The sequence below is a fragment of the Brachyhypopomus gauderio genome, chromosome 8, assembly GCF_052324685.1.
Source record: "Brachyhypopomus gauderio isolate BG-103 chromosome 8, BGAUD_0.2, whole genome shotgun sequence".
Lineage (NCBI taxonomy): Eukaryota > Metazoa > Chordata > Actinopteri > Gymnotiformes > Hypopomidae > Brachyhypopomus > Brachyhypopomus gauderio.
In genome coordinates this window covers 25,972,710-25,996,620 of record NC_135218.1, presented here as the reverse complement: position 1 = coordinate 25,996,620, position 23,911 = coordinate 25,972,710, and positions in this window count along the sequence as shown.

Genomic DNA, 23,911 nt, shown 5'->3' with positions numbered 1-23,911 from the left:
AACTTGAGTGCAAGTTGTTTTTGTTTTTTTAATACAAGGTATTTCAATTTGATCATATTCCAGGATTGAAAGGCTGTGGTGAAGTCTATGGGTCGCTGTAACAAGCATCTACTATGATGTTCTCCATTACCTTGAAGGAGAGGGTTCAACATTTCCAACATCACACACATCTTCTGTTACCACTATGTGTTCCTACCACGCCTGCAGGAAGACCTAGATACTTTTTGTAGTGGTTGGGACAATCATCCAATAAGAACAGAGAGCCACATGACCCCTAATCAACTGTAGGTGCTGGGTCATTCACATCACCCAGTTCCTGCAGCAGATAGAGGTACATGCAAGTGTAATATGATTTTAACAAATAGTATGGTTTATGTATAAAGTTTGGAAGTGGCTATTTTATCCACATAAGTGTATACAACTTATTTGTAGGGAATGGAGATTCCCAATATTGAGTGGGACAACACTGGACTTCCCATTGATGACCACTCAAATATCATTGTCCCACACACAGAATGCCCACTGACAGATGAACAGATGACAGCTTTGAGAGATGCAGTTAACCCAGGAGCTGCATCCCAGTCCTCTGGCTGTGATCTTTACATTTCTGCTGTCCAGTTTTGTGAGAATTTCCTGTCTATTTGAAACAACTGGTCTGAGAATTGGAATAAAATAACACATCTTTACAAAGTTAAGACCATATGAATGAAAAATTAATGGCAAATTTTGTCATCAGTTTTAGTTTGAGTAATAAAAAAAACAAAAAACTGAGATGCAGCTTCATTACTTTTTAAAATTATTTACAGTGTAGGAGACATTGCAGTAAATGGATACAATCAAAAGTTGTTTGATTGCCCAATTTTGTTATTCTGATGTTTGACATAAAGGTAAAAATTATACACCACAGAAAATAAAACTAAATATAGCCGCAAGCGGCAATTGGCGGGTTCACACACGAATAGGCCACTTGGCTTCAATAGGCAATAGACCCAATAGGTCCTTTAGACCCAAAAGAAGCTGTTTGAGTGGAAAAAATGCACAAATAAATCAATGTGCAAAAAAATTTTCAATTGGGGCACTAAAGGCCCAAAAGGATCAAAATAATGTGTATTGGCAAAATGATTCAAATCACAGAACTAAATCACATGCTGAGATCAGCTTTGTGTGTGTGTTTGTGTGGTGTTTCATGTGAGCAATAGTTTTCAGTCCGTTCTGATGTTTGGCCACTAGATGGAGCCCAAGTACCACCATACTGATATCTCATTAATCTCAGTAATGCAATATGACATTTTGGTGAATTAAAAGGTTCATTTCTGGTCAGGCAGTGCACTTTTTGTTATAAGATGCAATTGCAATGTTATAGAACTTATTGATCTGGATCATACAAGACCAATTACTTGTCTGTATTCTGCATAACAAGATTGCAGCATGAGTTTTTATGTTTTCTTAGGTTTTTGGGTACTGTAGCGCCCCCGACAGGCCAATTTGAACCAAACTTGGCATACCTCACAAGGACTTCAGGATATAAAAGCCTTTCAAATTGGGAGTTGATTGCATACATGGTTTATGAGTTATAGCAATATAGGTCATATATGGCATGGCCACAATGATATAATGGGAAAATGGACCAATCAGATAAATAAAAATCCAACATTTTTTTAATCAGTTTTTACCTACAGAGTCTACTGATTATGCTCATAGCAATTTTTCCATAATTGGATCAAATTCCTATGACTAGTTTGTAAATAGCTATTTTCAAACAATAGATGAATGTGACAAAAGTATGCATTTTTTAATAGGACTTGTAATTGCAAAGTTGTCAGGTCTACTGCAAGGAATAAAAAGAAACAAGTTGCATGTTCCTAAGTGAAAATTTGGAGGAGTTATGCATGATTTTCACAAATAGCGCCACCTAGTGGCCAAATGTTTTAAAACTGCACAGCATGACACATAGTCCTGGGATATGCACAGTGGTGAGGTTTCATGTTGTTTGGCCAATGGTAAGTCTGTCAAATGGCCAATTAATTCAAATAAAAATTAATTGGCTCATGGCGGCCATGTTTTTTGAGTGATGATGTCATCATTGCGTGTCTTGATATCACTTGGGCCCCTGATGATGCCTGTAAAGTTTTGGCTTGATGTGACTAATGGTTTCTGAGATACAGTTTTTCCCATGTTATAGCGCCCCCTATTGGACAATCGTGGCCAGCTTTGACGTATGACCTCGTAGTCATGTGCCCTAACAACAGTTAAAATTTTATGAAGATCGGTCAAAGCGTTGCTGAGATATGGCTGTTTAAGTAAATTTGGCCACGCCTTGGAGCTATTGATTGACATGTGACAACCAGACTGTATGCAAATCTCAAAATGTTTTTAAGCAACTTTGATAATGAGACTCTCCTGAATATTTTGACACCAAGGTTGTGGTGATCGGATGAAAAACCAGGGACTAGTACAAAAAAGTAGGTTTTGCATATTATGCAAATTAGCAAAAAATCTAAGTAGGCGGAGCTTAATGGTTCTTGAGGCTTTTTTGTTTGGCTTGAGCCAAGGAATCCATCAGAAGTGGAATTTTGTTTCTAGGCCCTACGGTTTGGGAGATATGGACCAAAACGCAAAATGGTGCGCTATAGCGCCACCATCAGGCCAATGTGGGTCCCTGTCTCTATTTCTCTCATTGCACACCTGCTGCACCTTGCTGCCAAGTTTGGTCTTTCTGGGCCTTACGGTTTAGGCTGCAGTATGCGTTTTACAGGGGGAAAAATAATAATAAATATAGCCGCAAGCGGCGATTGGCGGGTTCACACACAAATAGGCATATTTTGGCCTCAATAGGCAAAAGGAAGCCCAAAAGGTCCTTTAGACCTAAAAGTGAAAAGAAGCTGTTTGGGTTTGGCCAGTGTGTGCTCTACAGATAGTGTGTGATGACATCTGCGTGTGTCAGAAAGGGAGACACAGAAATAGCACATCTGGCTAGGGCTGCATCTATGTGAACAATATAGGAAGGCCTGCATGTGTCTATACATGATTGGGCCTGTATATTACAGACAGAGAGAGATTGAGGGTGCCAGAGACTATGCTTTGTTAATTCACTCCTTGCACACCTTGCACGCCTAACATGACTGCCCGTGTATTCAAAGTATGAATGTAGTCTGCAAAGCCTGGCATTACATGACTGACATGACTGGCATGACTGACATAACTGATATGACTGGCATGACTGAAATGACATCACTGGCATGATGAACAAAAGTAATATGACTGATATGACTGACATAACTGGAATGAGTGACATGACTGGCATGACTGTAATGACATGACTGATATGACTGACATGACTTATGTCTGACATGACTGGACTGACATGACTGATATGACTGGACTGAAATGACTGACATGACTGGACTGACATGACTGTTATGACTGGACAGATATGCATACAAACTATACATACATTTAGGTAGAAGTGTGTGTGTGTGTGTGTGTGTGGTAGTGTATGTACTGAAACTATGACAACATATACTAATACATACATACATAAGTATACATAGGAACTATACATACATATAGGTATAAAGGTGTGTGTGTCTGTGTGTTTGTGTGAGAGAGAGACAAAAAAGAAGCCAAATATCAGTTTGTATAAGCATGTGTTAGTCACTGAGATATGGGTGGGTATGGCTAGGGAAGTGTCATTGTGAATGCTATAGGAAGGCCTGCTTGCGCCTGTATGTGTGTGTGCCTGGTTAATAGACACAGAGAGATCTAGGTAGCCAGAGCAATGTTTACTTAGGGCACAGAGATGGGAGGGGGAATGTGGGTGAGAGTGTGAGAGAGACTGTGAGTGTGAGTTTCAGCTTGCGTGCGTGTGAGAAGGAGAAGGTGACAGAGGGACTTTACATGCATTTTTATGCATTGTATATAATACTGCACTGTAGAGCCATACGATAACCGATTTAGATGAAACTTGACAAATTTGTTCAGGATGGGATTCTGAATGGGCTTGTGCATTTTTGTCAGAATTGGGTAAAATATGAAAGAGCTTTAAGAATATGAATATTATATGTATCGATGCTGTCCATTAAAAAAATATTTAGCAGGTATAAGTGTCCTCAAATCCAAAATCTTTGGATTGTTTTTTGATTTTACACTCTGTAGAGTATTATAAGACTTTGCTTGACATGATAGTATGAAAATCCTAGGAGGAGTATGAAAAGTGATGATTTCAAACTATTATTAACTGTAAATAAACTGTGCATTTTTTAATAGGACATGTAATGGGAAAGTTGCTCGCACTACTGCAAGGAATCAAAAGAGTCCAATTGCATGTTCCCAAGTGGAATTACGTAGCGGATACACTTGCTTTTTTTGCAATAGCGCCCCCCAGTGGCCAATCGACACCCGGCTGGATTATGTCATAGGGGGCGTGCACTTGTCCACACCCAAGAAGTTTCGTGCAGATCGACCAATTGTAAGCCTGTCAAACGCGTGCCGATCACTGATTGGCCGATTACGTCAGCCATTTTGGAAGTATGGCATGTCTGCTTTAGGACCTGGTTTCCAGAGGCCCATAGATGATGTCTGCCAAGTTTCATGTGGATCGGCCAATCTGAGTGCATGGGGCAAATTTTTGCATGTTATAGCGCCCCCTAGCAGGTGAGGTATGGCAACCTCTGCGAGCTGCCCCAGACCCTCACAGGGAAGCTGTCTGTGAAGTGCCATCTCATTACATGCAAGTTTTCTTAAGTTAGAGCTCCATATGCGCAAAATTTACTATTGAATTTACGCCCCCTCATTTGATTGGCTTATACTGACTAGGTAGTGAAGAAATTAGCATTTTTGTTGGATACGTTTTAAAGTTCAGACTCTTCTGAACGTTTTGATACCACATATGTGCATGTATGTGAAAAATCCAGGGACTAGTTCGCGCTCAAAGATGTGTGTGATTTTGCACATTATGCAAATTAACTCGAAATCTAAGTGGGCGGAGCTTAATGGTTGTATATTATTTGTCCTATTGAATTTAGTCAAGGAATGTATAGGAACTGGAATTTTGGTTCTAGGACCTACGGTGTAGGAGATATGGACAAAAAGTCAATATGGTCCGCTATAGCGCCACCATCAGGCCAATTTGGCTCCCTGTATGGGAATCTGGTCCTTGGAGGTAACTGAACCTTTTTGCCAAGTTTGGGGTTTCTAGGCATTACGGTCTAGGCTGCACAATACGTTTTAGGTCAAAAAATGGGACAAAGAATAATAATAAGAAAGAAATATAGCCGCAAGCGGCAATTGGCGGGTTCACACACGAATAGGCCACTTGGCTTCAATAGGCAATAGACCCAATAGGTCCTTTAGACCCAAAAGAAGCTGTTTGAGTGGAAAAAATGCACAAATAAATCAATGTGCAAAAAAATGTTCAATTGGGGCACTAAAGGCCCAAAAGGATCAAAATAATGTGTATTGGCAAAATGATTCAAATCACAGAACTAAATCACATGCTGAGATCAGCTTTGTGTGTGTGTTTGTGTGGTATTTCATGTGAGAAATAGTTTTCAGTCCGTTCCGATGTTTGGCCACTAGATGGAGCCCAAGTACTACCATACTGATATCTCATTAATCTCAGTAATGCAATATGACATTTTGGTGAATTAAAAGGTTCATTTCTGGTCAGGCAGTGCACATTTTGTTATAAGATGCAATTGCAATGTTATAGAACTTATTGATCTGGATCATACAAGACCAATTACTTGTCTGTATTCTGCATAACAAGATTGCAGCATGAGTTTTTATGTTTTCTTAGGTTTTTGGGTACTGTAGCGCCCCCGACAGGCCAATTTGAACCAAACTTGGCATACCTCACAAGGACTTCAGGATATAAAAGCCTTTCAAATTGGGAATTGATTGCATACATGGTTTATGAGTTATAGCAATATAGGTCATATATGGCATGGCCACAATGATATAATGGGAAAATGGACCAATCAGAAAAATAAAAATCCAACATTTTTTTAATCACGTTTTACCTACAGAGTCTACTGATTATGCTCATAGCAATTTTTCCATAATTGGATCAAATTCCTATGACTAGTTTGTAAATAGCTATTTTCAAACAATAGATGAATGTGACAAAAGTATGCATTTTTTAATAGGACTTGTAATTGCAAAGTTGTCAGGTCTACTGCAAGGAATAAAATGAAACAAGTTGCATGTTCGTAAGTGAAAATTTGGAGGAGTTATGCATGATTTTCACAAATAGCGCCACCTAGTGGCCATATGTTTTAAAACTGCACAGCATGACACATAGTCCTGAGATATGCACAGTGGTGAGGTTTCATGTTGTTTGGCCAATGGTAAGTCTGTCAAATGGCCAATTATTTCAAATAAAAATTAATTGGCTCATGGCGGCCATGTTTTTTGAGTGATGATGTCATCATTGTGTGTCTTGATATCACTTGGGCCCCTGATGATGCCTGTAAAGTTTTGGCTTGATGTGACTAATGGTTTCTGAGATACAGTTTTTCCCATGTTATAGCGCCCCCTATTGGACAATCGAGGCCAGCTTTGACCTATGACCTCGGAGTCATGTGCCCTAACAACTGTTAAAATTTTATGAAGATCCGTCAAAGCGTTGCTGAGATATGGCTGTTTAAGTAAATTTGGCCACGCCTCGGAGCTATTGATTGACATGTGACAACCAGACTGTATGCAAATCTCAAAATGTTTTTAAGCAACTTTGATAATGAGATTCTCCTGAATATTTTGACACCAAGGTTGTGGTGATCCGATGAAAAACCAGGGACTAGTATAAAAAAGTAGGTTTTGCATATTATGCAAATTAGCAAAAAATCTAAGTAGGCGGAGCTTAATGGTTCTTGAGGCTTTTTTGTTTGGCTTGAGCCAAGGAATCCATCAGAAGTGGAATTTTGTTTCTAGGCCCTACGGTTTGGGAGATATGGACCAAAACGCAAAGTGGTGCGCTATAGCGCCACCATCAGGCCAATGTGGGTCCCTGTCTCTATTTCTCTCATTGCACACCTGCTGCACCTTGCTGGCAAGTTTGGTCTTTCTGGGCCTTACGGTCTAGGCTGCAGTATGCGTTTTACAGGGGGAAAAATAATAATAATAATAAGAAAAATCTCAGCAATTACAATAGGTTTCCCACACTACGTGTGTGAACCCTAAATATAGCCGCAAGCGGCAATTGGCGGGTTCACACACGAATAGGCCACTTGGCTTCAATAGGCAATAGACCCAATAGGTCCTTTAGACCCAAAAGAAGCTGTTTGAGTGGAAAAAATGCACAAATAAATCAATGTGCAAAAAAATGTTCAATTGGGGCACTAAAGGCCCAAAAGGATCAAAATAATGTGTATTGGCAAAATGATTCAAATCACAGAACTAAATCACATGCTGAGATCAGCTTTGTGTGTGTTTTTGTGTGGTGTTTCATGTGAGCAATAGTTTTCAGTTCGTTTCAATGTATGGCCACTAGATGGAGCCCAAGTACTACCATACTGATATCTCATTAATCTCAGTAATGCAATATGACATTTTGGTGAATTAAAAGGTTTATTTCTGGTCAGGCAGTGCACTTTTTGTTATAAGATGCAATTGCAATGTTATAGAACTTATTGATCTGGATCATACAAGACCAATTACTTGTCTGTATTCTGCATAACAAGATTGCAGCATGAGTTTTTATGTTTTCTTAGGTTTTTGGGTACTGTAGCGCCCCCGACAGGCCAATTTGAACCAAACTTGGCATGCCTCACAAGGACTTCAGGATATAAAAGCCTTTTAAATTGGGAGTTGATTGCATACATGGTTTATGAGTTATAGCAATATAGGTCATATATGGCATGGCCACAATGATATAATGGGAAAATGGACCAATCAGAAAAATAAAAATCCAAAATTTTTTTAATCACTTTTTACCTACAGAGTCTACTGATTATGCTCATAGCAATTTTGCCATAATTGGATCAAATTCCTATGACTAGTTCTTAAAGAGCTATTTTCAAACAATTGATGAATGTGACAAAAGTCTGCATTTTTTAATAGGACTTGTAATTGCAAAGTTGTCAGGTCTACTGCAAGGAATAAAAAGAAACAAGTTGCATGTTCCTAAGTGAAAATTTGGAGGAGTTATGCATGATTTTCACAAATAGCGCCACCTAGTGGCCAAATGTTTCAAAACTGCACAGCATGACACATAGTCCTGAGATATGCACAGTGGTGAGGTTTGATGTTGTTTGGCCAATGGTAAGTCTGTCAAATGGCCAATTAATTCAAATAAAAATTAATTGGCTCATGGCGGCCATGTTTTTTGAGTGATGATGTCATCATTGTGTGTCTTGATATCACTTGGGCCCCTGATGATGCCTGTAAAGTTTTGGCTTGATGTGACTAATGGTTTCTGAGATACAGTTTTTCCCATGTTATAGCGCCCCCTATTGGACAATCGTGGCCAGCTTTGACGTATGACCTCGTAGTCATGTGCCCTAACAACGGTTAAAATTTTATGAAGATCGGTCAAAGCGTTGCTGAGATATGGCTGTTTAAGTAAATTTGGCCACGCCTCGGAGCTATTGATTGACATGTGACAACCAGACTGTATGCAAATCTCAAAATGTTTTTAAGCACCTTTGATAATGAGATTCTCCTGAATATTTTGACACCAAGGTTGTGGTGATCCGATGAAAAACCAGGGACTAGTACAAAAAAGTAGGTTTTGCATATTATGCAAATTAGCAAAAAATCTAAGTAGGCGGAGCTTAATGGTTCTTGAGGCTTTTTTGTTTGGCTTGAGCCAAGGAATCCATCAGAAGTGGAATTTTGTTTCTAGGCCCTACGGTTTGGGAGATAAGGACCAAAACGCAAAATGGTGCGCTATAGCGCCACCATCAGGCCAATGTGGGTCCCTGTCTCTATTTCTCTCATTGCACACCTGCTGCACCTTGCTGGCAAGTTTGGTCTTTCTGGGCCTTACGGTCTAGGCTGCAGTATGCGTTTTACAGGGGGAAAAATAATAATAATAATAATAAGAAAAATCTCAGCAATTACAATAGGTTTCCCACACTACGTGTGTGAACCCTAATAATAAATATAGCCGCAAGCGGCAATGAGCGGGCTCCTCGCAAGTGGCATAGGTACCGACTTGCATGCCTGCGGCGAAGGCATAGTAGATATGGCTAGGCCAGTGTGTATGTGAAACCTATTGGTAGGCCAGTGCATGTGTGTGCATGTGTAATAGAGAGAGAGAGAGGTTTGGTGTGATAATGTTTGTTTTCATCAGTTAGAGCTGTGTATGTGTGTGAGTGATTGCATATAATGGGCAGTCTTAGTTGTCACAGTGAACTCACACTGTCATGTCAGACATGTATGTGCTCAATCTGTGATGCATACACATAAGTAGGTGTATGTGTGTGTGTGTGTGTGTGTGTGTGTGAATTAGGTGTTTGTATGTGTTACTCTCTAATGTATGGGTAGGCATGGCTAAGGCAGTGTGTATGTGAAGCTTATAGGGAAGCTTATAGGGAGGCCTGTTTTTTTGTGAGTGCATGTGAAATAGAGAGAGGGAGGGGGAGACAGAGACCATGGGTTGTTAAGTGTTAGAAGGTTGGGGGAGTGGGGAGTGGATGAGAGGGGCACTCTGCGTGTGAGAAGTGAGTGCATGTGAAATAGAGAGAGGGAGGGGGAGACAGAGACATGGGTTGTTAAGTGTTAGAAGGTTGGGGGAGTGGGGGTTGGGGAGTGGATGAGAGGGGCACTCTGCGTCTGCGAGAATGAGAGCGTGCGTGCCTGCAAAGGGTCTCTACCGCTCCTTGCACTGCTGAGTATGGAAATAGAAAATATTCACTGTAGAGTCATTTGTGGACAGATTTAGCTCAAACTTGGCACAAATCACCTCAATGGTCATGTGAATGTGCATGTCAATTTTCATAAACATCGGACTTACTTTGGCGGAGTTATTAAAATATGAATTTGATGTGTTATGATGGTACCATTGTGATGCATAGGAAAAATATAAATTTGTGGAAATCTTAGGATTTTTTGCACAACATTTGCATGGAATAGTCTGCTGAGTATATCAAGGTGTGATTTGAGGTGATGGAGTGAAAATCCTAGGCGTAGTATGGAAAGTGGAAATTATACATATTTGATAATATGTGAAAATCTGTACATTTTTGTAAAGCACTTGCAATTACAAAGTTGTTAAGGATTCTACGTAGAATCATATGAGTCCAAGTTTGTTGTTTTATGTCATACTATGTGGGCGTAATTCAGGAGTTTCTAGTATAGCGCCACCTAGTGGTGCAATTGCCATCATACCCCAGTATGTCTTAGAGGGTGTGCACCTGAACATGCCATGTGAGTTTCAGGTCAATTGACATATGTAAAGCTTGTAAAGCTTGTGAAATTGTATACTGACAGCTAATTGGTCGATGGTGGCGGCCATATTGGACATATGATGGTGCAGACCTAGGACCTGTCTCAGAGGTGCATGTAGATGATGCATACCAAGTTTCGTGTTATTTGGCCAATCGGTGTGTGCAGGAGAGTTTTTTGGCAGTTATAGCGCCCCCTAGGTGTGAATGTGTGCCAAAATGTATGGGCAGGTGTAGACGCCCAACAGGTACATGTATATGAAATTTGGTGTGAATATGTAAAAGTATGCATGAGATACAGCAGAAAATGTGCATTTTTGGCGGTAAAATTTTTGCCCCTTGACTTGTGTGGCATGTGGCCACGCCCATGTGCAGAAATGTGCATTTTTTGTTAAAAATTATTAAAGTTCAGACTCTTCTGAACGTTTTGATACCACATATGTGCATGTATGTGAAAAATCCAGGGACTAGTTAGCTCTCAAAAATGTGTGCGATTTTGCATATTATGCAAATTAGCTCGAAAACGAAGTAGGCGGAGCTTATGGGTTCTTGAGGCTTTTTGGTAGGTTTGGAGACAAGGAACATGTATATGAAAGAATTTTAAATTTAGGACATACGTGGTACTGGCAATTTACTTGAATGCGTTTGCGTGCGCTGTAGCGCCACCTATGGGCGGATTTGGCTGGCGTCTTGCGCCTGAGTAGCGGGAGGGACTACTACCTATTGACCAAGTTTCAAGTCTGTAGGCCTTACGGTTTGGGCTGTGTGAATCGTTTTAAGGCAGAAAAAGAATAATAATAATAATAATAAGGAGAAAAATCCTAACAATTACAATAGGCCTCCAGCACCTTTGGTGCTCGGAGCCCTAATAAATATAGCCGCAAGCGGCAATTGGCGGGTTCACACACGAATAGGCCTCTTGGCCTCAATAGGCAGAGGCCCAAAAGGTCCTATAGACCCTAAATGTGAAAAGAAGCTATTTGAGTGGAAAAAAATGCACAAATAAATCAATGTGCAAAAAAAGGTTCAATTAGGGCACTAAAGGCCCAAAAGGATCAAAATAATATGTATTGGGAAATTGAGTCAGATCACAGAACTAAATCACAATGCTGAGATCAGCTTTGTGTGTGTTTGTGTGGTGTTTCATGTAATAGTTTTCAGTCAATTCCGGAATATGGCCACTAGATGGAGGCCAAGTACTACCATACTGATATCTCATTAATCTCAGTAATGAAATAGGACATTTTGGTGACTTAAAGGTTAATTTCTGGTCAGGCAGTGTACTTTATTTAAAAAAAAAGATTCAGTTGAGGCAGTAAAGACACAAAAGGTTCAAAATAAATTGTATTGGCAAAATGATTTAGATCACAGAACTAAATCACATGCTGAGATCAGCTTTGTGTGTGTGTTTGTGTGGTATTTCATGTGAGCAATAGTTTTCAGTCCGTTCCGATGTTTGGCCACTAGATGGAGCCCAAGTACCACCATACTGATATCTCATTAATCTCAGTAATGCAATATGACATTTTGGTGAATTAAAAGGTTCATTTCTGGTCAGGCAGTGCACTTTTTGTTATAAGATGCAATTGCAATGTTATAGAACTTATTGATCTGGATCATACAAGACCAATTACTTGTCTGTATTCTGCATAACAAGATTGCAGCATGAGTTTTTATGTTTTCTTAGGTTTTTGGGTACTGTAGCGCCCCCGACAGGCCAATTTGAACCAAACTTGGCATACCTCACAAGGACTTCAGGATATAAAAGCCTTTCAAATTGGGAGTTGATTGCATACATGGTTAATGAGTTATAGCAATATAGGTCATATATGGCATGGCCACAATGATATAATGGGAAAATGGACCAATCAGATAAATAAAAATCCAACATTTTTTTAATCAGTTTTTACCTACAGAGTCTACTGATTATGCTCATAGCAATTTTTCCATAATTGGATCAAATTCCTATGACTAGTTTGTAAATAGCTATTTTCAAACAATAGATGAATGTGACAAAAGTATGCATTTTTTAATAGGACTTGTAATTGCAAAGTTGTCAGGTCTACTGCAAGGAATAAAAAGAAACAAGTTGCATGTTCCTAAGTGAAAATTTGGAGGAGTTATGCATGATTTTCACAAATAGCGCCACCTTGTGGCCAAATGTTTTAAAACTGCACAGCATGACACATAGTCCTGAGATATGCACAGTGGTAAGGTTTCATGTTGTTTGGCCAATGGTAAGTCTGTCAAATGGCCAATTAATTCAAATAAAAATTAATTGGCTCATGGCGGCCATGTTTTTTGAGTGATGATGTCATCATTGTGTGTCTTGATATCACTTGGGCCCCTGATGATGCCTGTAAAGTTTTGGCTTGATGTGACTAACGGTTTCTGAGATACAGTTTTTCCCATGTTATAGCGCCCCCTATTGGACAATCGTGGCCAGCTTTGACCTATGACCTCGGAGTCATGTGCCCTAACAACTGTTAAAATTTTATGAAGATCGGTCAAAGCGTTGCTGAGATATGGCTGTTTAAGTAAATTTGGCCACGCCTCGGAGCTATTGATTGACATGTGACAACCAGACTGTATGCAAATCTCAAAATGTTTTTAAGCAACTTTGATAATGAGATTCTCCTGAATATTTTGACACCAAGGTTGTGGTGATCGGATGAAAAACCAGGGACTAGTACAAAAAAGTAGGTTTTGCATATTATGCAAATTAGCAAAAAATCTAAGTAGGCGGAGCTTAATGGTTCTTGAGGCTTTTTTGTTTGGCTTGAGCCAAGGAATCCATCAGAAGTGGAATTTTGTTTCTAGGCCCTACGGTTTGGGAGATATGGACCTAAACGCAAAATGGTGCGCTATAGCGCCACCATCAGGCCAATGTGGGTCTCTGTGCTTTAGCACGGTCTCGCAAAGAGACTACACCATTCTGCCAAGTTTGGTGTCTCTGGGCCTTACGGTCTAGGCTGCAGTATGCGTTTTATGCGGAGAAAAATAATAATAAATATAGCCGCAAGCGGCGATTGGCGGGTTCACACAAAAAAAGGCAAAAAAGCCCAAAGGGTCTTTTAGACCAACAAATTGGCCTCTTGGCCTCAATAGGCAAAAAGAAGCCCAATAGGTCCTTTAGACCCAAAAGTGAATAGAAGCTGTTTGAGTGGAAAAAATGCATAAGTAAATCAATGTGACAAAACATTCAATTCAACTGAGGCACTAAAGGCCCAAAAGGATCAAAATAATGTGTATTGGCAAAATGATTCAGATCACAGAACTAAATCACATGCTGAGATCAGCTTTGTGTGCGTTTGTGTGGTGTTTCATGTGAGCAATTGTTTTCAGTCAGTTTCGGTGTTTGGCCACTAGATGGAGCCCAAGTACTATCATACTGATATCTCATTAATCTCAGTAATGCAATGACATTTTGGTGAATTAAAAGGTTCATTTCTGGTCAGGCAGTGCACTTTTTGTTATGAGATGTAATTGCAATGTTATAGACCTCATTGATCTGAATCATACAAGCCCCATTACTTGTCTGCATTCTGCATAACAAGATTGCTGCGTGAGTTTTTATGATTTCTCAGGTTTTTGGGTACTGTAGCGCCTCCGACAGGCCAATTTGAACCAAACTTGGCCTACCTCACAAGGACCTCAGTGTATAAAAGCCTTTCAAATTGGGAGTTGATCACTTAAATGGTTTATGAGTTATAGCAATAAAGGTCATTTATGGCATGGCCAGAAGGATATAATGGAAAAATTGACCAATCAGACAAATAAAAATGCAACATTTTTTCCATATTTAGTTAACTACAGTGTCTACAGATTATGCCTATGCCATTTTTGCCATCATTGGATCAAATTCCTAGGACTAGTTCTTAAAGAGCTATTTTCAAACAATTGATGAATGTGACAAAAGTATGCATTTTTTAATAGGACTTGTAATTGCAAAGTTGTCACGTCTACTGCAAGGTATAAAAAGAAACAAGTTGCATGTTCCTAAGTGAAAATTTGGAGGAGTTATGCATGATTTTCACAAATAGCGCCACCTAGTGGCCAAATGTTTCAACACTGCACAGTATGACACATAGTCCTGGGATATGCACAGTGATGAGGTTTCATGTTGATTGGCCAATGGTAAGTCTGTCAAATGGCCAATTAATTCAAATAAAAATTAATTGGCTCATGGCGGCCATGTTTTTTGAGTGATGAGGTCATCATTGTGTGCCTTGATACCACTTGGGCCCCTGATGATGCCTGTAAAGTTTGGGCTTGATGTGACTAATGGTTTCTGAGAAACAAATTTCCCCATGTTATAGCACCCCCTATTGGACAATCGTGGCCAGCTTTGACCTGTGACCTCTGAGTCATGTGCCCTAACAACTGATAAATTTTCATAAAGATAGGTCAAAGCATTGCTGAGATATAGCTGCTGAAGTCAATTTGGCCACGCCTCAGAGCTATTGATTGACATGTGACAACCAGACTGTATACCAATGTCACAGTTTTGTTGATGTTCCTTGATAATGAGATTCTTGTGAATATTTTGACACCAAGATTGTGGTGATCAGATGAAAAACCAGGGACTAGTATAAAAAAGTAGGTTTTGCATATTATGCAAATTAGCAAAAAATCTAAGTAGGCGGAGCTTAATAATTTTTGTACCATTGTTTTTGGCTTGAGCCAAGGAATCCATCAGAAGTGGAATTTTCTTTCTAGGACCTACGGTGTGGGAGATATGGGCCAAAATGCAAAAAACTGCGCTATAGCGCCACCATCAGGCCAATTTAGGCCTCTGTACTTAAGCGTGGTCCTGCAAAGAGACTACACCATTCTGCCAACTTTGGTGTTTCTGGGCCTTACGGTCTAGGCTGCAGTATGCGTTTTATGCGGAGAAAAATAATAATAAGAAGAAAAACCCGAGCAATTACAATAGGTTTCCCACACTACGTGTGTGAACCCTAATAAGAAAGAAAAAACCCGACAATTACAATAGGTTTCCCACACTACGTGTGTGAACCCTAATAATAAATATAGCCGCAAGCGGCAATGAGCGGGCTCCTCGCAAGTGGCATAGGTACCGACTTGCATGCCTGCGGCGAAGGCATAGTAGATATGGCTAGGCCAGTGTGTATGTGAAACCTATTGGTAGGCCAGTGCATGTGTGTGCATGTGTAATAGAGAGAGAGAGGTTTGGTGTGATAATGTTTGTTTTCATCAGTTAGAGCTGTGTATGTGTGTGAGTGATTGCATATAATGGGCAGTCTTAGTTGTCACAGTGAACTCACACTGTCATGTCAGACATGTATGTGCTCAATCTGTGATGCATACACATAAGTAGGTGTATGTGTGTGTGTGTGTGTGTGTGTGTGTGTGTGTGTGTGTGTGTGTGTGTGTGTGTGTGAATTAGGTGTTTGTATGTGTTACTCTCTAATGTATGGGTAGGCATGGCTAAGGCAGTGTGTATGTGAAGCTTATAGGGAGGCCTGCTTTTTTTGTGAGTGCATGTGAAATAGAGAGAGGGAGGGGGAGACAGAGACCATGGGTTGTTAAGTGTTAGAAGGTTGGGGGAGTGTGGGGGAGTGGAAGAGAGGGGCACTCTGCGTGTGTGAGAAGTGAGTGCATGTGAAATAGAGAGAGGGAGGGGGAGACAGAGACATGGGTTGTTAAGTGTTAGAAGGTTGGGGGAGTGGGGGGTGGGGAGTGGATGAGAGGGGCACTCTGCGTCTGCGAGAATGAGAGCGTGCGTGGCTTCAAAGGCTCTCTACCGCTCCTTGCACTGCTGAGTATGGAAAATGAAAATATTCACTGTAGAGTCATTTGTGCACGGATTTAGCTCAAACTTGGCACATATCACCACAATGGTCATGTGAATGTGCATGTCAATTTTCATAAATATCGGACATACTATGGCGGAGTTATTAAAATATGAATTTGATGTGTTATGATGGTACCATTGTGATGCATATGAAAAATATAAATTTGTGGAAATCTTAGGATTTTTTGCACAACATTTGCATTGCATAGTCTGCTGAGTATATCAAGGTGTGATTTGAGGTGATGGAGTGAAAATCCTAGGAGTAGTGTGGAAAATGGAAATTATACATATTTGATAATATGTCAAAATCCGTACATTTTTGTAAAGCACTTGCAATTACAAAGTTGTTAAGGATTCTACGTAGAATCATATGAGTCCAAGTTTGTTGTTTTATGTCATACTATGTGGGCGTAATTCAGGAGTTTCTAGTATAGCGCCACCTAGTGGTGCAATTGCCATCATACCCCAGTATGTCTTAGAGGGTGTGCACCTGAACATGCCATGTGAGTTTCAGGTCAATTGACATATGTAAAGCTTGTAAAGCTTGTGAAATTGTATACTGACAGCTAATTGGTCGATGGTGGCGGCCATATTGGACATATGATGGTGCAGATCTAGGACCTGTCTCAGAGGTGCATGTAGATGATGCATACCAAGTTTCGTGTTATTTGGCCAATCGGTGTGTGCAGGAGAGTTTTTTGGCAGTTATAGCGCCCCCTAGGTGTGAATGTGTGCCAAAATGTATGGGCAGGTGTAGACGCCCAACAGGTACATGTATATGAAATTTGGTGTGAATATGTAAAAGTATGCATGAGATACAGCAGAAAATGTGCATTTTTGGCTGTGAAATTTTTGCCCCTTGACTTGTGTGGCATGTGGCCACGCCCATGTGCAGAAATGTGCACTTTTTGTTAAAGATTATTAAAGTTCAGACTCTTCTGAACGTTTTGATACCACATATGTGCATGTATGTGAAAAATCCAGGGACTAGTTAGCTCTCAAAAATGTGTGCGATTTTGCATATTATGCAAATTAGCTCGAAAACGAAGTAGGCGGAGCTTATGGGTTCTTGAGGCTTTTTGGTAGGTTTGGAGACAAGGAACATGTATATGAAAGAATTTTAAATTTAGGACATACGTGGTACTGGCAATTTACTTGAATGCGTTTGCGTGCGCTGTAGCGCCACCTATGGGCGGATTTGGCTGGCGTCTTGCGCCTGAGTAGCGGGAGGGACTACTACCTATTGACCAAGTTTCAAGTCTGTAGGCCTTACGGTTTAGGCTGTGTGAATCGTTTTAAGGCAGAAAAAGAATAATAATAATAATAATAATAAGGAGAAATATAGCCGCAAGCGGCAATTGCGGGTTCACACACGAAAAAGGCAAAAAAGCCCAAAAAATTGGCAAAATGATTCAGATCAGAAGTAAATGACATGCTGTGATTAGCTTTGTGTGTATGTGTGTTTGTGTGTTTTTTGATTTAAGCAGTACATCTTGGCTTGATCCAAGGAATGCAACAGAAGTAGAATTTTGTTTCTAGGCCCTACAGTGTGAAAGATATTGGAAAATAAAAGTGAAAAGAAGCGGTTTGGGTTTGGCCAGTGTGTGCTCTACAGATAGTGTGTGATGACATCTGCGTGTGTCAGAAACGGAGACACAGAAATAGCACATCTGGCTAGGGCTGCATCTATGTGAACAATATAGGAAGGCCTGCATGTGTCTATACATGATTGGGCCTGTATATTACCAACAGAGAGAGATTGAGGGAGCCAGAGACTATGCTTTGTTAATTCACTCCTTGCACACCTTGCACGCCTAACATGACTGTCCGTGTATTCAAAGTATGAATGTAGTCTGCAAAGCCTGCCATAACATGACTGACATGACTGGCATGACTGACATAACTGATATGACTGGAATGACTTCACTGGCATGATGAACAAAAATAACATGACTGATATGACTGACAACTGGCATGACTGGAATGAGTGACATGACTAGCATGACTGTAATGACATGACTGATATGAGTGACATGACTGGCATGACATGACTGATATGACTGACACGACTTATGTCTGACATAACTGGACTGACATGACTGACATCTGCTTGTGTCAGAAAAGGAGACACAGAAATAGCACATCTGGCTAGGGCTGCATCTATGTGAACAGTATAGGAAGGCCTGCATGTGTCTATACATAATTGGGCCTGTATATTACCGACAGAGAGAGATTGAGGGAGCCAGAGACTATGCTTTGTTAATTCACTCCTTGTACACCTTGCATGCCTAACATGACTGTCTGTGTATTCAAAGTATGAATGTGGACTAACATGACTGATATGACTGATATGACTGGACTGAAATGACTAGCATGGCATGCCTGATATGACTGATACGACTGACATTGCTGGCATGACTGACATATACTATACATATATTATAAATATGCATACAAACTATACATACATTTAGGTAGAAGTGTGTGTGTGTGTGTGTGTGTGTGTGTGTGTGTGTGTGTGTGTGTGTGTGTGTGTGTGTGTTTGTGTTTGTGGTAGTGTATGTTCTGACATTAATCAGATTAAGCAAATAAAGTCACCCAATGTCAATTGTCTTGAATCTCAAGAAGATATGCAGGGGCCCATGGGCCATATAGGATATGAGCATTGTTTAGAGTAAATAATTAACCTTGGATTTGAATACATGTAGCGTGCTCTGAAGTATCAGTGTCCATTTAACTGGCTTATGAGTCACCAAGGCCCAAAAGGTCACAAAACATTGTAATGGCAAAACAATTCAGATAATAGATCTAAATCACTTGCTGAGTTTATCTTAGTGTGTCTTTGGATGGCAAAAATAAGCTAAATATCAGTTAGTGTGTTGGAAATGGCTAGAGAACTGTGTATATGAAGCATAATTGTAGTCCTGTGTGTGAATGTGTATGGAGAAAAAAGTTAAATATCTGTGTGTGTGTGTGTGTGTTTTAGTCAAAGAGTAATGGGTATACATGGCTAGGGCAGTGTGTATGTTAAACCTATAAGTAGGTGTGTGTGTGTGTGTGTGTGTGTGTGTGTGTATGTGTGTGTGTGTGAGAGAGAGAGTGTTTTCAAAAACAGAAGCTAAACGTCAGTTTGTGTGTTTGTATCTGGGTTACTCATAGAGAAATGGGTAGGTATGGCAAGGGCAGTGTGAAAGCTACAGAGGCCTGTGTTTTTGTAAGTGCATGTGAAAGAGAGGGGGGGGGGGGGTAGAGCCCATGGGTTGTAAAGTGTTGGAAGCATGGGGGAGTGTGAGGGGAGTGGAGGAGGGGGGGGCAGAGTGTGTGAGAAAGGCACCTGCGTGTGTGTCTCTACTTCTCCCTCCACGGCTGAGTATGGAAAATGAAAATATTCACTGTAGAGCTGTTTGCAGGCGGATTTGGCTCAAACTTGGCACACTTCACCACAATGGTCATTAGAATGTGGATGTCAATTTTCATAACAATCAGACATACTATGGCGTAGTTATTGAACTGTGAATTTGATGTGTTATGATGGTAGCATTGTGATGCATATGAAAAATATTAATTTGTCAAAACCTTAGGATTTTTTCGCTAATCTTAGCATTTCAGAGTCTGCTGAGTATTACAAGGTGTGATTTAAGGTGATGGAGTTAAAATGCTAGGACTAGTATGAAAATGGCAAGTTATATATATTTGATAATAGTGAAAAAGTGGTACATTTTTGCAAAGCACATGTAATTAGAAAGTTGCTAGGAATTCTGCATACAATCATATGAGTGCAAGCATTTCTTGATAAGTGAAAATATGTAGGAGAAATTCAGGATTTTCTAGTATAGCGCCACCTAGTGGTGCAATTCCCTTCTAACATGAGTATGTCTTAGAGGGTGTGTACATGAACATACCATGTCAGTTTCATGTGTATATACCTATGGTAAGTCTGTCAAATGGCCAATTAATTAAAATTAAAATTAATTGGCTTATGGCGGCCATGTTTTTTGAGTGATGAGGTCATCATTGTGTGTCTTGATACCACTTGACCCCATGATGATGCCTGTAAAGTTTTGGCTTGATGTGACTAATGGTTTCTGAGAAACCGTTTTTCCCATGTTATAGCGCCCCCTATTGGACAATCGTGGCCAGCTTTGACCTGTGACCTCTGTGTCATGTGTCCTAACAACTGATAAATTTTCATGAAGATTGGTCAAAGCATTGTTGAGATATAGCTGCTGAAGTAAATTTGGCCACGCCTCAGAGCTATTGATTGACATGTGACAGCCAGGCTGTATGGAAATGTCACAATGTTGGCGATGGGTTTTGATAATGAGATTCTTCTGAGTAGTTTGATACCAAGACTGTGGTGATCAGACGAAAAACCAAGGAGTAGTAGGCAAAAGTAGGTTTTGCATATTATGCAAATTAGCAAAAAATCTAAGTAGGCGGAGCTTCATAGTTGTATATGAAATGTCCTATTGAATTGAGCCAAGGAATGCATAGGAAGTGGAATTTTGTTTCTATGACTTATGGTATGGGAGATATGGGCCAAAAAGTCACATAGTGTGCTATAGCGCCACCATCAGGCCGATGTGGGTCCCTATAAGTGAGTGTGGTCCTTTTGACCTAGAGAACAAGTTTGGCAAGTTTGGTGTGTCTAGGCCTTACGGTTTAGGCTGCAGAATGATTTATAGACAGCAAAATGGGAAAAAGAATAATAATAATAATAATAAGAAAAACGCTAACAATTACAATAGGGTTCCCACACTATGTGTGTGTGAACCCTAAAAATCCTAACAATTACAATAGGCCTCCAGCACCTTTGGTGCTCGGAGCCCTAATAATAAGAAAAATCTCAGCAATTACAATAGGTTTCCCACACTACGTGTGTGAACCCTAATTAAAACTCATGCTTGACTCACTTTCATTTTATTAAGAGTTGAAGTTTTCAAAAATGATATCAAACATAACAGAGTTAGTCAAATTCCCTTCTGCCTCTTTTGGAAAAAGCAAGGCCACTGTCAGGTCGTCGAGTGAGCACTGTCCACATTGGGGATTCTTTAATCCCTCGTCTAATAATGCCCGGTTCACACTACACGACTTTTCAGTCGCCAGGTTTTTGTGCCGTTCGCACTACACGACTGGTCGTGCTGTAATCGCGAGTCTGTCAGTTGTTGTGGCTTTCACACTACATGACTGATCGGCGACGCGGGCTCACGAATACACGACTGGGGAATCGCCGACTCATCTGGCTGCCGTCCAAAAACACGAGAACACGAAAACGAAACTCTCGCCAGAACCAGCAACACCACATAGAAGAAAAAAACAATGTACATGTACTCCACATTTTCGTTATTATTATTATTTTTTTTTACCGTTTAAACACTCCATAGTCCCAAGTTGCCAGAATTATTTCATCTATCCGTTGCAGTGAACATAGATATAATCAATCGCACTATTTCTCCAGTGCTGTCACAATAACTTAAACACAGTGTTGTAGTAAAGTTGTAAGAAAGGTGAGGAGTTTGTGTGTTTGCTGGGTTACTGTTTTGAAAGCATTCTTGAAAGTTTTTTACATTCTTCAGAGATATCTTCAGCGGTGCCGCGGTTCTCTCTCCGCGTTCCCATTGGCTGTAGCTAGACGCTGCTGCCGACTCTCAGTCGCCGACTGCTAGATATTAAACATGCTAGATATTAAACATGCTAGATATCTGCCGGTCGTCTGCGACGAGTCGGCGACGGCTCGGCGAGCGTCTTTCAGCAGTTCACACCAGTGATCTCCGATTTGCCTCCGACCACAGTTTCTGTCGCCGATCAGTCAGCGACTGAAAAACCAGCCTAAAATCGTGTAGTGTGAACCGGGCATTAACGGCTTGATCTGTCTTGTGACACGTCCAAATACCTGTTTAGAGTAACAAACAGAAGAGAAAATGAAAAAATAAATTCCTTATCCAAAAGTAAACTCAGAGAGAAAGATTTTATACATATAATAATAATTTAAAAAAACAAATCGCTCGTCAGGCCCGTTTTGTCCGAAGCTCTCGTCACTAACCATTACCCCACGGAGACAGTTGAAAACAGCTGTAAACTACTCGACTGGTAAGGAAGTAATAAACGAATGTAATGATTTTATGATAAATATAATATCATAAAGCACAGTGTGGACTGACGGACACACACATATGCAGCTACGTTGACTACATAGCGAGTTCAGAGCGAGTTAAAAAAAAAGATCAGTCCAGCGCAAACCTCTGATGTGCAACACGTCGTTTATTGTATCTTACTGAATCTTAAAAACACCACAATAGACAAATAAAGGAGTAAATACACTCACCGAAGAGGAGCCGATCCCGTGCGCCGACATAACTCACTTTCTCTCTCCGCCTGTGGCTTCAAACAGCGCCGTGACCAGTGGAGCGTGATTGGTTGGATTTGGTTCGATTGGAGTCTTGAATCGATTGCTCATCCTTTGTGTCCCGGATGTTTACTCTAAATATCTTTGAACTCGTATTTTAGCACGCGAAATTTTGCACGCGTATTTTGTGAGCCAAATTTGACCAATCGAATTCAAGCAACTTGAAAAAAAATCTTTTGAATTTTTTAACGCTCGAATTTTTTTTCATTGTATTTTAATAAGCATTAAATTCAAAGGCAACAAAATTCAGATGCATAATTTCAGTGCAAAAAAATTTCAGAGCTTCAAATTCAAGGGCAAACAAATTCAGTGCTTCAAATACGAATTCAAAATCTGATGGAACTATTTTTCTTCCATAGGCCAGACCCGGACGACCGTGGTGTGTATCAGGTTGATTGGGAGCACATCGAGAAGCATTGGGTCACACAGGTTAATAAAGAGAAAAAAAGATTAGAGGCTAGCGGAGCCCTAACTAAGCAAAAGCGTAAAATCCAGCTGGAAGAAGCTGAAACTTATTTGTCGTATGTGAGAACATTTCGGAAAATTTGTCAGAAGATTAATGATAAAGAACGAGTTGAAACCAAAAAGACAGAACTCCCTGTGCCCCCTCCCTATGCAGAAAAAGCGTGTGAACCCAGTGCTCCTCAATGTCCGCGTGCAGCGCTGATGGCGCCTGTGTCTGTGAGTGAAATGAGTGACGTTGGTGTGGACGGGGCTTCTGCACGTCCAAAATCAGTGAGAGAGCGTGAATGTGATGAGGGGAGACAAGTGGTAATGGAGGTTGTCAGTGATGTGGCTATGGACAAAATAGAGAGTAGACTAGCGAGGCTCGAAGACTGTGCGCGTGAGAAAACTGGAGAAACAGAGATAAGTGATGCATTGCAAAGAATTGAACAGCGAATGGCTGAGAGTTTGAGTCTGAGTGCCCCCACACGGTTCGAACAGACGTTGAACAGAGCAGAGAAAGTGGTCTGTGATGTGGAGAAAGCCATCAGGCAAGAAGAAGCTAAGTTGGAAAAAGAGCATGCGAGACAGCTAGAGGAATGCGCTGCGGATGATAGGAGGAGAGATAGAGGTGCACCTGACAGAAGAGATACATTGATTGTGACTGGTGAAAATTTAGAATGGGAAGTGGAGAATGACGAGGGTGTGGCGAACAGACGAGTGAAAACTCCCTCTTCAGAGGAGAGTGAGGTGGGAGATGAATGTATTAACCTGACTGAATCCGAGCAATGGGTGAGAGTGCCCGCCTACTATGACAGGCACGGTGTGGTCACGCGATCAAAAGCCAAGAACATGTCG